Genomic DNA, 15,923 nt, shown 5'->3' with positions numbered 1-15,923 from the left:
CTATGGACACCGCCCGAGACGAAGTACAAGAAGAGTTGTTGGGGGACATAATCGCACGAGGAAGTGATGTCGTCGTCTCGTTGTTTCTCAACAACACCGATGGTCTGGAAGCAGCTGGCTATGATTATGATGGCTCCGGTGACCTAATGCCAGTGCAAGAAGGAGACCGTGAGGACGGCTCCGGTGACCTGATGCCGGTGCAAGAAGGAGACCGTGATGACGTCTCCAGTGACCGAACCGAGTCCGGCCAGGTATATATATTAGTTAAGCTTCTGCTGACTAGCTAATTGATGCATTCATTGTTTTGGTATGTACACATATTAATTAAGTCTTTGTTCTTTTTTCTAGCCCTCTGGATCGAGCACAACTTCGGTAAAGAGACGAGGCCCGAAGAAAAAGTTGAGCTCGGATGAAAAGTTTGAGATCATAGCAATCGCGCCCGACGGCCAACCGATTGAACCCCTCCGGACAAAGAGCGCATTTGTTGTTCAGTGCGGGATTTTGGTTAGGGACAAGATCCCGATCAGCATCCAACAATGGTTAAAGCCGGCTACAGAAGACCCTGAGGTGTCTTATGTCAATGATATGCAGAAAAATGATCTTCGGACTGAGCTGAAGTCAAATTTCACCCTACCGCCAGAGGATGATCCAGAGAAGCCAGTTAAAGAGCAATTAATCAAGTCTTTTGCTCTTCAGAGGATGGCAGAACTATTCAGGAGGTGGAAGAAAGAGATGAATAAGTTTGTCGAAAATAAAGAGACACCACAATTGGAGATCACTGGCCCGCATTTGTGGCCCACAAGACATCGGAAAAGAGTAAGAAGATGTCGGCGACAAACAAGCAAAATGCTGCGAAGAAGAAGCATCACCATCGCACGGGGTCAGGTGGCTACCTCGTAGCCCGGCCTAAGTGGGCCAAGACTGAGAATGATCTGGTTGATAAAGGGATCGAACCAGAGACAATTAACTGGCCAGACCGTTGCCGGACTTGGTTCTTCGGGGCTGGCGGAACCTTGGACCCTGTAACAGGGAAGTGCATTTGGACAAACGATCAAATGGACATACCAGTAAGGAAGCTTCAGCAGTATATCGAAGCAGCGCAGCAAGGGACGTTCTTTCCAGATAGAGAGAACGACGAGCTCACAATGGCCCTCGGGAATCCTGAGCACCCTGGACGGACACGAGGCACGCCAGGCTCCATTCCGTGGAAGGTTGGGTTTCCGGACGCAGGCGGTTACAAATCCCAGGAGAGGAGGAAAAAATTGCAGCAGACCCAAATGCAGGCGCTGCAAGCAAGGGTAGACGCGATAGAGGAACGAGAAGCAAATCGCAGCAAACGTACTGCTGAAGCTTCCCCCGAAGCTACCCCGCCATCTCAGCGGAGAAGCAGCGTGGCTTCCACCGAGCTGCTTCAGCCGGAGCATGCCTTGACGGCTCTTGCCAGCTATCCTGTGGATGCTATCACGGAGTCTCAAAATTGCCACCTTATGACGCAATGGATGAATTTGAAGGTCAAGGCGGCTGTTGGCTCTGTTTATCCTACTGAACCCGGCGCAACTTTTCACTGCCGGCCGATTCTAGAAGGATATGCTAGGGTGATGGTGGATGAAATAACGGAGGGATTTGAGGACCTCCAGCTTGACCACCCTACCAGTGAAGGGGAGACTAGGCTGGGGTCTGCTCTGAAGACTCCATGCCTATGGCGGAAGGAGCTCATCAACCTTCCGAACTGGACGCCTCCGCCTCCTCCTTCTCCTCCGGCAAGTCAGGGCACTCCGCCTCCTCCACCGCCTCCTCCTCCGGCGAGTCAGGGCACCCCGCCTCCTCCATCGCCTCCTCCTCCAGCGAGTGACGATCAGGGCACTCGACCGGCTCCTTCTCCGGCGCGTGGCGGCACTCTGCCTCCTTCTCCGCATGCGCCGACGCGCCCGATCAGCCAGCCTCCTCCTTCTCCGCCTCGTCAGCAAGGGCGGAAGAGACCTGCTGCCGCTCCGGCTGCTCCGGCGCGTCGTAGTCCTTCTCCTCCGCCTCGTAAGCAAGTAAAGAAGACAACCGCTCCGTCTGCTTTGCCGGCGTCTAGCAGTACAGCCAGAGGCGGGAGGACATACAGATTCGGTCCTTCTCTGAAGACTCCAGAGAAGTTACCATACAAGAGGACCCCGGAGGAGAACGCCGAGATCGCGCGAGAAGAATTGAGGAACTTCTTTGAAGGGGTGAAAGCAAAGAAACATCCACCTCCGGAGGAGAAGGTAGATCCGGTGAAAGCGAAGCGCACTCTGGCTGCCCTGACAAAACCACCCAAGTCTTCGCCGAAAGGAAACTACGAGCGCATTATTGGAAAGGAATTTGCCGAAGCGGAGCGGTCGGGAAGTACTGTCAGTGATCAAAGGCTGAAAGAACGACGAGCTGGGAAACAAATTGCCCAGCTCGGCGAACAAGCGAAGCAATCGTGCCCCCCGCTCAAGGTGCCTAGCGACAACGTCGCTAATGATCCGAGGATGGTGCCCGGTTATAGTAATCTTGGCGATTACCTGCCCGACGATGTACATTATGAACCCATGGAGGTGCAGATACAAAGATACGAGTACGGAAAGCCTCTCGTCAAAGATGAAATATCTCTATCAACGATGATGCGAAGATTGCATGATTGGTACTTGAAAATCTGCAGAGACTCTGGGGGGAGGAGTACTTTGTATGTGAAAGTTAAAAAGGAGCATGACCTCGTTGGAATTGAACTGTTGCCTGTTCCATTTGAGGAGTTCTTTCAGTTTTTCAATCAATTGGCCCTCGATAAAACAACGGTCACCTGCTACTATCTGTAAGTAGCACTACTTCTGTCATTAAGTCTCTCTATATAGCTCGGCTCTTTCATTGCATGTATTTATAATCATCCTCACTATATTATGCAGATTGAAGATCGCCGAATTGAAGAAAAGACAAGTCGGTGATATTGGGTTCATTAACACATATCTCATAGATGCAACTCAGGTTAGATTTCATGCGACAGATACCGAGGCCAACTTGCTACGATCGTTGGTAATAAATGAAAACAAAGATATAATACTCTTTCCTTACAACTTCAAGTGAGTGTTACTGTCTTGTGCGTATTCGGTCTCCCTTATATATTAGTCAAGGTTATAGTAATGTAATTGATGAGTTATGCATGTGTGTGCAGTTACCACTATATTCTCCTAGAGATTAAGCTTGAGCAGGGACTAGTAACTGTCTTAGACTCAAGACGAAAAGATCCCCAGGACTATGCGGACATGACTCAAATGCTCGAGAAGTAAGTTAAATCGATCATTATCCACCATATCAGCAACTTTGTTCATTTCCTGATATATCAAGTAATTGTTTTCTTTGTCTGGCAGGGTTTGGAAAAAATTCTCCAAAAAAGCTCCAGGACTCCCGAAGAAGCTGCAATTTAGACACCCAAAAGTAAGTACTATAGTAGCATGTTCCGCGCATCTCCTATTGATTTGACATTCTTGCTTATCAGTTTGATTGACCTCTATTTCTTGTAAAGTGGTTGTGGCAGGAATAAGGGAATGATTTCTGTGGATACTACGTTTGCGAGTCCATCCGCCACACGACTTGTGAGCGGGGCTACACTGACGAACAATATGAAGTACGTAAATAACAACATTCACAATTTTATTTTATTACCATCATTTGTGATGAGTTTCATTCATTCACATATATATATATATATATGTATTGATCACCTTCTTCAAATTAGATGTTTCGGAAGCGGGATGAGCTCCTAGCACCAGCTCGCATGCGAGCAATTCAAGAGGAATTGGCGGCATTCTTTCTTGACCACGTGATCACTGAAGACGGAGAATACTATGTGGACCATGAGTCCGTAAGATTATATTTGTAAGAGATAATTATTGTATATATGTAGCCGGTAGTGTCGGATAGATATACGAGAACTTCTTGTTCGACCAATCTCTCGGAGAAGGAGAGGTGGTCGATATCACTTCTCTCTGTATGCATATATGTTCATGACGGTCTTCTGTTTCCTTCGTTTGCTTACTAGCTAGCTAGCGTGTCTTATCCTCTCTATACGTATGTATAGTACGTAGCGTCGACCAAGCACGGACATAAGAGAGGACACTTCTCTCTATTAATCATAGCTAGCTAACACAATATATGAAACACCTAAATTAACCCCCCAAAACCCCCAACCCCTCTCCTTTCAAAAAAAAAAACAAAAACCCCGGCCACAGAAATGCTGACGCGTGGATGCCTATTGGTCCCGGTTGGTGCCACCAACCGGGACCAAAGGGTCTCCTGCCTGGGCTCCGCGCACAGGCCACGTGGAGGCCCATCAGTCCCGATTTTGAATTGAACCGGGACTAAAGGGACAGGGCATTAGTACCGACCCTTTAGTCCCGGTTCAGGAATCGGGACAAAAGGCCCTTACGAACCGGGACAACAGGCCCTTTTTCTACCAGTGTCTTCACGGCCAGAGACGAGCCGGCGACCTTGGAGGAAGCCCCTCGCGGCCCACGGGAGGCCGCCTTCGGCCGGCTCTTCTTGGGGGCGGGCGCGGCGGTGGGGACGGGGGCCGGGGCGGGAGCCGGGGAGGCGGGAAGAGGCGGTGCGAGGCCCGCCCGCCGCCGCTTGGCCCCGACGTGGGTCGCCGCCACCACGTCGGCCACGGTCGGGTGCCGGGTGGGTGCGGGTGCGGGTGCGGGGGCAGGGGCGGGGCCCGAGTCGGGCGGGGCGGGCGCGGCGGCGGCGGAGGCCTCCATGGCCGGCGCGGGAGGAGGAGGCAGGGAGGCGGGGATGAAATTTCCCTCCCGCGCGAGAGGAAAGAGGAGTGCAGGTTGGGAAACAGTTTGAGGGTTGGACCTCTATTTTTTTTACGGATTTGAGAGTTTAGAGGTCTTAGTCTACGGTTTTTTTTCAGCGAAAACTGTAAAAAAATAGTTATTTTTAAGGGTTTGAGGATTTGAGAGCTCTACTAGACTTGCTCTAACGCACACTTCTATTTTTGGCGAAAGAAGACGTAGAGAATTACAGTAAGGCACCGCTTGGAAGGGGGGTAATTTTATACACGTGTATTTATTCTACAGGTGTAAGTTACAGGTCAACAGTTAAGATCAGCCTGAAATGAAAACGAACCAGAGGAGGTCCGTATCTTATACCGGCCAGAAAACGAGCAGAAACGCTAATCCAAACAGGGCCTACTTCAGTTCGCAGAGTATCTACATCCAGGACCAGGTGGCCTACAAGCTTAAAATTTGTTGGTATCCGATGATGCTTATTGCTCATATGGTTCATATGCTGGATTCAGTGCCTTCTTTTGCTTGATGTGTGTAGCTCTTGGAGCAAAGCTTGCCCATGAAGTTCAGACCACTGAAGAACTCTGAACATGGGCACTTCAGTCTGAAGAAATCGACACCCCTTGTGTCGCAGCTCAGTGATGCTGGTAATGAAGATCCAACGGCTGGGAGCGTCGGTGTTTCCAGCATCTTAAGCAGCTACAGGTCTGCTGTTTTCGCGCCTAATCCTGCAGCTCGTCCATAGTCACCACTGTCTGTATTTATGCCTACGTACCAACCTAGCTGCTCTCGCATTCCTCACTCCTCAGTCCACGCCAAGTCCACTCTCCACTCCAAGCTCCGTGCCCTAGCCCGCCGTTCCGTACGCCGCCGCCTTCTGCCTTCTGCCCAGCTTCCCACCGGTGACAATCTGGGAGAGGAAGCTGGAGGCCGCCCCCTCCTACAGCCTAGCACTGTAGCTGGTGAGATCTCTTTATGAGCTGCTCCTCACCGCTCCAGACCTCCAGTCTCCTCTAGATCTGAAAGTAGCCTCGGTTCTTTGGTCTGCCATTGTGATTTGCAGATCAAGCGGATAGTTGGAGGCGCGACCCAGCTTCTTGGTTGCTGCTCGTGGGCTGAGGGGGTTTCATCCCGGCCATGAGCGGCGTTGGGGGCGCCATTGCGAGTGCTGTGGGGAAACAAGTCGTCAGCAAGCTCGGTAGATTCGCGGCAGAGGAGATCACTCTGCAATGGAGGTTCAGAGAGGACGTGCTGGACATGGCAGAGAAGATGAACGATATGGAGGCCTTGTTGCTAGACGCCGACGACCGACGACTGTTGGAGTTGTGTCGAATATAGTGTACGAGGTAGGTTACAGTTGGACTTGTAGTTGTATTGTGTTTAGATATGATATGGAGTCGTGTTCAAGTAGGACACTTGTATCCTAGGCCTCTCATATATAGCGAGGCTAGACACACGATGTAAATTATGCCAACATAATAGCACAGACGCGCAAGGGGGAGCCGGCGGCGTGTGCCGGCGCCCGGTGGGCAGGTGCAGTATTGGGACGGTGTTACGGGGAGGAGCGCCCGTAGTCAAGCTCCGGAGATATAGGCATATCGGTGAACCTCGTTAACAAATTTCGGTGTCGTGCTCGTGTGATTGCTTGGTCCTCGGATAATCGATGGAGTGCCTCGGATTAATTCTAATAAGTAGTATCATGAGCAAAGTTTGAGAAGGCTACGGAATTGATCTAGAGGATGAGAAGTGCTCGACATGGATCAACCTTGTTGTTCCTATGAAGGTGGTCGCCGTAGAGCGACTTGTGCGGACGTGGACAGATCGGAGTCAGCGTTTTCTGGAATAGCAATCGGAAGCGCAGCAGATCGGCGAAGCGTGGTCCAGGAGCGGCTCGGAGTAGGAACGTGTGGGCTGTGGCATGCGCCAGGACGTGGCCCACTAGCTGGGAATCTGGGATCGTGCGTGCAGTAGCAAGCAAGCCCAGGCGGGGCTGTTGTGCTATTGCAAGGACTAGCGGGCGTACATGTTGACGAACGAGTATGCGGACGGACCGAGGACGAGGTGCGTGGCGCTTGGAGCAAGCCGGAGATTTGTTTGTTGAAAAAAGGGAGCGACCAGGTTCACGTGTGTGTACAAAGAGCAGTTTTGGTTGGATCAAGTACGATCTGTTTTCTGCTATAAGATGCACGGAGAAGCAATAGCAAAGAGTGACAGGGAAGAAGAAGATTTGTGCAATTTGCATGGAAGTTTTTTCTGGGTCAGTTTGCTGAGATTGCTTGGAACACGTGGATAGGCTGCGGAGGCGCGTGGATAAGTGCGTCATACAGGATCATGCATACACATGGCGTCTAAGACATGCACAGATGTGCGGGCGGACACGACGCATGGTGGAGCATGGTTGCAGTCGGATATATTCGGCTGGGTTGGACTAGACAGTCTGACGGATCGACGTGAATCGATTAGTACAGAAGACGGTGGTGGGATCGGCAACGACGACATAGGTGCGTGATGCTGATGGTGACCAACTTCTGAGGTGTGGAAACACGTGTGCAGGCCTGAGGGCTTGTGTGACTCCGACAAGACTATGGCACGGGTTGATTCAAGGTGATGTACACACGGAGCTTGAAGTCGACGGGGGCGCAAGGGTGGACTTATCATTTACCATGGAGTCATGTTGAAGGTGGAGCTGGATTGAGGGGCTACGGTGTAAGGATCCAGGGAATCAAAGCCTATTCAGCAAAGGGAGAAAAGCGAGTGACACGTAGTTCGGACTGGAGCCCAGTGGTCTGATGGAAGCGTGAAACTCGTCATCGGTCGGTGATGATCGATGGTACTCTGCAGTGGGGGTTGAGTGGTGTGGTTTCGCGACCCTTGAGACTCGACCGGGACAGCGGAGGCTCGACGCGGTAATAGCGGCAAGGCGTGCGGTACACACGGGACATGGAGACGGGCCAGGGCTCTGGTGGTCATACGTGTGGTGAGACAACTACGAATTTGACCCGGGATGACTACAAACAATGGTGAAATTCCTTCAAGTTTCAGACAGGCGGTCAAGAAAGGAGCGGTGATGTTGAGTTCAGGTAACTCTTATGTGTCACACCCAATATGTGAGTTGTTCATTTTCACGCAGGTCAGTGATCAGTGCGTGATGCGTTGAACGAAGCTCTGGAAGTTGGGAACATACCCTAGAGTAAAAATGAACTTAATTTTGCTCGAGTGTTGACAGTGGTCAAGAAAAGAAGGGACTACAAGTTGCAGGTGGAGTCATATGGAGTCTATGGAGTTGCAGCGGTGCTCATGGAATAAACTCAAGTCCAATGTACATGAAAGTTTGATGCATGGACAAATCCAGGGTGGTGGAGTATATTCGCCAAGGTGGAGTTTGTTAGAGTTGTGTCGAATATAGTGTACGAGGTAGGTTACAGTTGGACTTGTAGTTGTATTGTGTTTAGATAGGATATGGAGTCGTGTCCAAATAGGACACTTGTATCCTAGGCCTCTCATATATAGCGAGGCTAGGCACACGATGTAACCTATGCCAACATAATAGCACAGGAGCGCAAGGGGGAGCCGGCGGCGTGTGCCGGCGCCCGGGTGGCCGGGTGCGGTATTGTGACGGTGTCACGTGGAGGAGCGCCCGTAGTCAAGTCCCGGGGATATAGCCATATCAGTGAACCTCGTTAACAAATCTCGGTGTCATGCTCGTGTAATTATTTAGTCCTCGGATAATCGACGAAATGCCTTGGATTAATTCTAACAACGACAAGTCGCGCCGAGTAGGAGAAGGTGGAAGGGTCTTTCAGCGGTGGCTTACAAAATTTCAGAGCGTCGCCTATGACGTCGAGGACGTGCTGAATGAGTTGGACGCTGACGAGCTCATCAGGAAGAGCCAGTCCAAGGTATTCGTTCAAACAATGATGATTCTTTGGTTATCCTGTTTGGAATAAGTTTCTTTGTGAATTTGATTATACCATAGCCCGTATTTATCCAATATGCAGCTTTTTTTTCTACATCCATGTATGTGGTTGCTCCTGCGCAGATGGGAGTCTGAAAATAATCTAAAAAAAGACGTGCCTAAAAACTGACGTTGACTTCAATTTTTATGTATGCAGACCAAGGTATGGTTTTCAAGAAACAATCAACTCTTCCAACGAATAAACATGCCGCACAAGATGAAGAACATGAGGAAGAAAATAGACGAGATCGAAAAGGAGGGCAAAAGGAAGCTCAATCTTGTGCCTCAGGAAGCAAGGGCAGAAGGGAGCAGAAACAATGAAACTTTTGCAGCCAACAATGGTGAAAGCATGATAACCGAAACGGTGGGAAGGGAAATCGAGAAGGTGAAGATAATCAGAGTGCTACTGACAAGTGAAGCTAACCAGGATATTTCCATCATTCCTATTGTTGGCCTTGGTGGTATAGGCAACATTGATTGAATCAGTTCTCGCAGACAAAAGGGTCACTGTTGAGCGGAAAATTGGGTGTGCCATCCTGAAAAGGATGAACAGCAGTATCAACCTTGGCAATTGTAATTTGCAGTTTCTTCACGATAATCTGAAAAAAGAACTTGATAATAGAAAATACTTGATTGTTTTGGATGATCTTTGGGAAGAAGATGGATATAAACTGGAAGAGCTGAAGCGGATGCTGAAATATGGCTGCAAGGGAAGCCGGATTGTAGTAACTACCCGAAACCTAAGTGTAGCGCAAAGACTGCGTACAGGTTCACTTGCAAATGAAAGGAAAATTTGCCCTGTGCCTGAGTCTGATCAAATAGATTTGGGTGTTTTATCATCGGATGAGTGCTGGAAATTAATGAAACAAAAGGCATTTGGGCCCGATGATGACCACCATAGCTTGGAACAAATTGGAAGGCAAATTGCGGAAAAATGTGGAGGTCTACCGCTCATGGCAAACGCTCTTGGGCAAGTAATGTCAGAGCTAAGGACTGTGAGGGCATGGGAAGATATAAGAGACGCAAAGGTTGATTTGGGTTTGAGAGAACAACATCAAAAGAAAACATTAGAGAGTCTAATGCTGAGCTATTACTACATGAAGCCAGACTTCAAGATGTGTTTCACGTATTTGGCAGCCTTCCCCAAAGGCTTTATCATGGATGGCAATCGTCTAATCCAGCAATGGAAGGCACTTAGATACATCTGTTCAGAGCATGATGGTCAAAGGTGCATCAACTACCTTTTGGGGATGTCCTTTCTTCAGATTCCAAACTCCTCTTTGGTTAGTATTTAAACACCATTTCTTTTGTATGGTTCTGTGTGGACACACATCTAGCCCAGTGGTAGAAGCGTGGTTGTGCGTCTTCCCCTGTTGGTCTAGTTTCTTTTTGGTATGGTTCTATTTTTTTAATTTCATGTTTTGTTTAACTTTATATCCAGGAACCTGCTTTCATAAATTATACTCTATTACGCTTCTGGATTGTCCTCTACATTTAGTGTTTTAGTTTAGTAAATGCAGTTTTATATATGCATTTCTAAATTTTAAATTTGTTCCTACACTAAAGATTTCATTTTCTACAACTGAACATATACTTTATCGTACATACCGCCAAAACACATACATACTGCCATGGAGAAATGAGATATGGACAGACGACGGAACGTTGTTGCACCCGGCTGTGGCGAGCACAGTGTGGGCCAGCAACCTAACCTCGGTTCAAACAAGCATGTGTCATGCTCGTCACCGTCGTATATGTCATCAAAATCGTTGTGAGGGTACACCCTCTAGTTACACGTGGCTCTGACCTCACCCCTTCAACAATCACTCGTTTTTTATTGGCGTGATCGTTTGGGTAACCTCTAGTCAGTAAATAACTTTGATATAGTTTAAGATTAGTCGAAACTTGTTGAACTAGTTTGTAAATAAGTCAAACTAGACATCCAAAAGAAATTCGAAAAATTCCCACTGCTCGTATACAGCCTATGCTTATGAGTCATACTCCTTTATCAACTTTATTTACTCTGAGTGTTATCCAATTTTTAATGGAAAGGAAATAGTTTCTCGCCCATGGTTTCTAGCAAAAACAATTGTGTAGGAAAATTGTTCTGTACTCATTGGAAGTATCACATGAGTAAATAAGCATACATATACATATAGGGTATATAAATCGCTTACTTTCACAATATAAGCGCTCAATAGATTTTTAGGAAGGTGCAATTTTACTAGATCTTACTGACTACTGTATTATCTTAACTCCGTTTTAACATTTCCTGTTTTCAAGGGGTTTTTCTTTTTTATTTTGAAACACTCTTACTTACTTTCACAATATAAGGGCTCATGAGATTTTGAGGAAGTTGCAATTTTACTGGATCTTACTGTATTACCTTAACTCCATTTTAACATGTCTTATACTATATTGATAGTAGTTACCTCTACAGGTTAGTCCAAGTTCATTGCACACCAAAGCTTCTCTAGAACTCATCATGCATGATTTGGTGCATGATCTTGCATTAGCAATTGGTGGTGATGAATTCGTTGATCTGGATTTTACCAAAAGCATCGATTGGTACAAAGCTCGATACTGCCGACATGCACAGTTAACCAACTACAAGAATGATCATGTGGTTTTCAAATATCTTCCAGGCAAGGTCAGATCCCTCCACTTCAAGGATTTAGGGGGACTGCAACTCCCCCAAAAGGCATTTACTAGATCCAAGTATACACGTGTCTTGGACCTAAGTAGGCGTTCACCTAAAGGACAATCTGCTACAAGCAACATAGTGCTCCCATCTTCGGTCCATCAATTGAAGCTACTTAGGTATCTTGATGCCACAGGCTTGCCAATTGCATCAGTTCCTAAGCATTTTCACACACTTCAAAACATGGAAACTCTTATTCTGTCCAATTCCTTGTTTGAAACCTTGCCTCACAGTATTTGTAGCCTTCGCAAACTTTGCTATTTGGACCTTTCTGGCAATATCAGCCTTAATAAGCTACCCGCATCACTGGGGGACCTCTCTGAACTATCTTTTCTGAGTCTATCACGGTGTTCTATGCTCCAAGAGTTGCCTGATTCAATCTGTGAGCTTACATACTTACATCACCTGGGCATGTCAGATTGTTGTGCTCTCCAAAAGCTCCCTGATAAATTCGGCAGCCTTCCTAAGTTCTCCTTTTTAAACATGTCTGGCTGTTCCAAACTCACCAAACTACCTGACAGTGTTACTTTTCATTCTTTAGAGTATCTCAAACTATCAAGTTGCCATGAGCTAGAAAAACTACAAGAAGATTTCAGTGATCTTCAAAAACTTGAGTTCGTGAATCTCTCTGGTTGCTATAAGGTTTCAATGCTGCCAGAATCATTTTGCAAACTCAACTGTTTGAAATACCTAGATCTTTCAGATTGCAATAACCTCGAAGAACTGCCCGAATGTTTTGGTAACCTTTTTGAGCTGGAATATTTGAACCTAACTAGTTGTCTTAAGCTCAAACTATTGCATGAGTCGCTATGCAAGTTGTTGAAGCTGAGGTGTCTCTATTTGTCATACTGTCTGGGCCTCAAAGAGCTCCCCTCCTCATTTGATGGCCTTAAGCTTCAAATACTGCACATGAATTGTCTTCGATCTTTGTGTGACTTGCCTAATAGCATTGGTGACATGACTAGTCTCACCCAGTTTGTGATGGACACTGTAGCTGATGCTTTGGTTGAAAAGAATCTAGCAATCAGAAGGCGTCTAAATGTGTTAGACAGAGTAGAGCATCATGTACATGAGATAGAGGGCAGATGATGTAGCAGTATAGTGGATCTTGCGGGCTTGACTTGTTCAGACCTGATACTTGCAGACCTTCAGAATGTCAGGCATATGGAAGATGCGGAAAGAGTCAAACTGCGTGATAAATCAGATATTCGAGTACTAGCTCTTTTATGGGAAAAAGATGGAAGCAAATCTCTCTGGACATGCTCATACCTCCTCGGACTCTTGAGCACTTCGTGCTATATGGGTATACGAGCAAGGATTTCCCATGTTGGATGTGTGACATCTCTTCCTACCTCCCTTTTCTCAGGGAACTATCTCTTAGTAATTTGGAAGCGTGTGATTGTCTTCCTCCATTAGGGGCACTACCAAATTTAAGAAGCATGCGTTTAGAAAACATTCCCAACATCAGGAAAATTGGCAAAGAATTCTATGGAGAGGACGAACCTTGCATGAAACTAAGAGTACTTGAATTGAGGTTGATTGAGAATTTGGTGGAATGGTGGACAACTAAGTCAAGTAGAGAGAACGAAGAGTTTCTGATGCCTAATTTGCATCTTTTGGGTGCAAAGAACTGCCCAAAATTGAAGTTCCTACCATATCCCCCAAGAAGTATGACGTGGTGGTTGGGAAACAACGATCTAGTTTTGCCAGAAAGAGGATTTGGGAAGCTTTCTTCTTCCACCCTTCCTTCTAAGATGAAGATAACTGACTGCAGTTTCTCTCAAGACAAGTGGGATAGACTTCAACATTTCCCCACCCTTGAGAATGTTGAACTTGTCTCCATCAGTGGCTTGAGGACTTTGCCAGAGGTCATGCAATGCTTCACCTCCCTCAAACACCTATATTTGAAGTCGTTGGAGGACCTGGAGATACTCCCGCTATGGTTGGGGCACCTCGGTTCTCTAGAACTCTTTGACATCCGAGATTGTTGCAATCTGACATACCTCCCTGAAAGCATGAAGAACATCATCGCTCTTAGAAATCTGCATTTGATAGGGTACAAAGGCGTAGAAACATTACCAGGGTGTTTGGGACAGCTGACTTCCCTAAAAAAGATTTACATCCAAGATTGCCCCAACCTGATATCTTTGCCTGAAGGCATGAAGAACCTCAGCGCTCTAAGTGTCCTGACTATGAAAACGTGCAAATGCCTACAAATGATTCCGGGATGGTTGGGACAGGTCACATCTCTAGACGAAATTTACATTGAAGATTGCCCAACCTGACATCTTTGCCTGAAAACATGAAGAACCTCAGCGCTCTTAGAGAGTTGACTATGATAAAGTGCAAAGGCCTGGAAATAATACCGGGATGACTGGGACAGCTCACATCCCTAGAAGAAATTTACATCGAAGATTTCCCCAACTTGACATCGTTGCCTGAAAGCATGAAGAACCTCAATGCTCTTAGAGAACTGACTATAATAAAGTGCCAAGGCCTAGAAATAATACCAGGATGGCTGGGCCATGTAAGTTCTCTAGAACTCTTTGATATCCAAGACTGTTGCAATGTGAAATATCTCCCTGAAAGCATGAAGAACCTCACCGCTCTTAGAAAGCTGCATTTGATAGCGCGCAAAGGCCTAGCAATATTATCAGAGTGGTTGGGACAGCTAACTTCCCTTGAAGGAATTATCATCGAAGATTGCCCCAACTTGACATTGTTGCCTGAAAGCATGAAGAACCTCAGTGCTCTTAGAGGTCTGACTATCAAAGAGTGCAACGGCATAGAAATAATACCGGGATGGTTAGGACAACTCACATCCCTAGAAGAAATTTACAGTTGTGATTGTCCCAACTTGACATCGTTGCCTGAAAGCATTAGGAGCCTCACCGCCTTGAAGAAACTCAAAATTGTGCTCTGTCCAAGTCTGTTTGCGAGGTGCATAGGGGAGGATGCTCAAAATATTTGTCACATCCCCACCGTCCAGATTTACAACTTTATTAAGCAGGTATCAAACTCCGGAAAGCGCAATGAATAATCTATGTTTTCCAAAATGGCTGTGACAGGAGTCACTATGAAGCAATGTGCTGATCTGTCCATACAAAATTGTTGTTCTCTTATGCAGGGATGGGAAACACTTAGCGAAGCACAGGAGAGGGAGAGGTCTGGATCGTCCTTTGATGCAGAAATGCTGTTTAGATTATGCAAAGCCTTTTTATGCACCGAGGAGATGCAGAGGGCTGAGAGCAACAGCGTGGAAACTATGGATGTGGCTGAAGTGATTCCATCCAGATGCCCTTTGGCCAGAGGACGAGGAGGTGGAGGTGCGCAGCAAGGACCCCGACTTCGTCAGCTCATTTTCCGAGGACATCGTCGCCGGCTCCCCGCTCACCTCTCCATCTTTCCTCCTGGTTGGCGTCACGCTCTACTCCATACTCACCGACAAGGACGAGCCCGTTGAAGGCTCCAAGGTTCTTCGTGATGTGTTGGAATTCAGTGAAATGTCTCTCTGGCCGTGCCAAGTGTTGTCTCCCTGTACGTGTCAAGGAGCATCATGGGTCTCTCCGACGAGCCACTGCTATTCCTGGTCAGCTCTGACCCCATCCCAGGCCACCGTAAAATTATTTCATCTTTTCTGAACCATTTTTTGCATTACTTATTTCATGCATGTAATTTGCCTATTGCATTACTACTTATACATCTCCCTGCATTCTGTGCTATCATACTTCTAATGTGGCTATTGTCTTCCAGATAGTGCAGATCTTTGGAAAATGCTACCGAGTGTGCTAGCTTTACTGGCGCCTTCAATGGCTCCATATAAACCTTTTATGATGCTTCTCTGATGTATGCAGTTTGCCTATTGTATTACTGCTGTGACTTTCTGTGCTATAATACTTGCTCACATGGCTCCTGTTTCTCAGACAAGGTTGATCTTCGAACCGCCCGCCGAAAGTACAACAGGGTGTGCTGTGTCAGCATCACTGATCCTGGTCCGTTGCTGTATAAATTGCTCCTGTTTTTTTCCTTTTCATTCGCCCCCTAGTAATATGTACTGAATGATTACTTCATAATGTTTCAGGTGTCGGACATCATCAGTGCGACACCTGGTGCCCAGTGAAGATGACACAACTGCTGCATCTTCAGTTATGTAGGGGGTTCGGTTTATCTTGCAATGCCTAACAAATTTTGCTATGCTGAATTGGGAGCTGCCATTAGAATTCATGGAGCAGAGTAGCTCTGTTTTTTGTTCTCACTTGGCATCCCCTACGTGTCAGCTGGCGACTGAATATTACGAGTTTGCGTGTGGATTGTGAAGTGTGTGGTTTATCAGCTATCTATAAATCCGTCGCTTAAAGTTCCTGCAGATTTATATTTCACTCTTCACTGACGGATGATTATGAAATTTTGAACAGAGCATCATATAATGGACCAGTACTAAGCATGAACTATTTAATAGCATAATACTGAAATA

The 15,923-nt window shown here is 46.9% G+C and overlaps 1 pseudogene; it reads left to right on the top strand.

Annotated features, from left to right (window-relative positions):
- The first annotated feature begins 5,603 nt into the window (after positions 1-5,603).
- LOC125538119 lies at positions 5,604-15,569 on the top strand (annotated as a pseudogene).
- Positions 15,570-15,923: the final 354 nt, after the last annotated feature.

The sequence above is a fragment of the Triticum urartu genome, chromosome 2 (assembly GCF_003073215.2).
Source record: "Triticum urartu cultivar G1812 chromosome 2, Tu2.1, whole genome shotgun sequence".
Lineage (NCBI taxonomy): Eukaryota > Viridiplantae > Streptophyta > Magnoliopsida > Poales > Poaceae > Triticum > Triticum urartu.
This window is presented reverse-complemented; position numbering and strand designations above follow the sequence as displayed.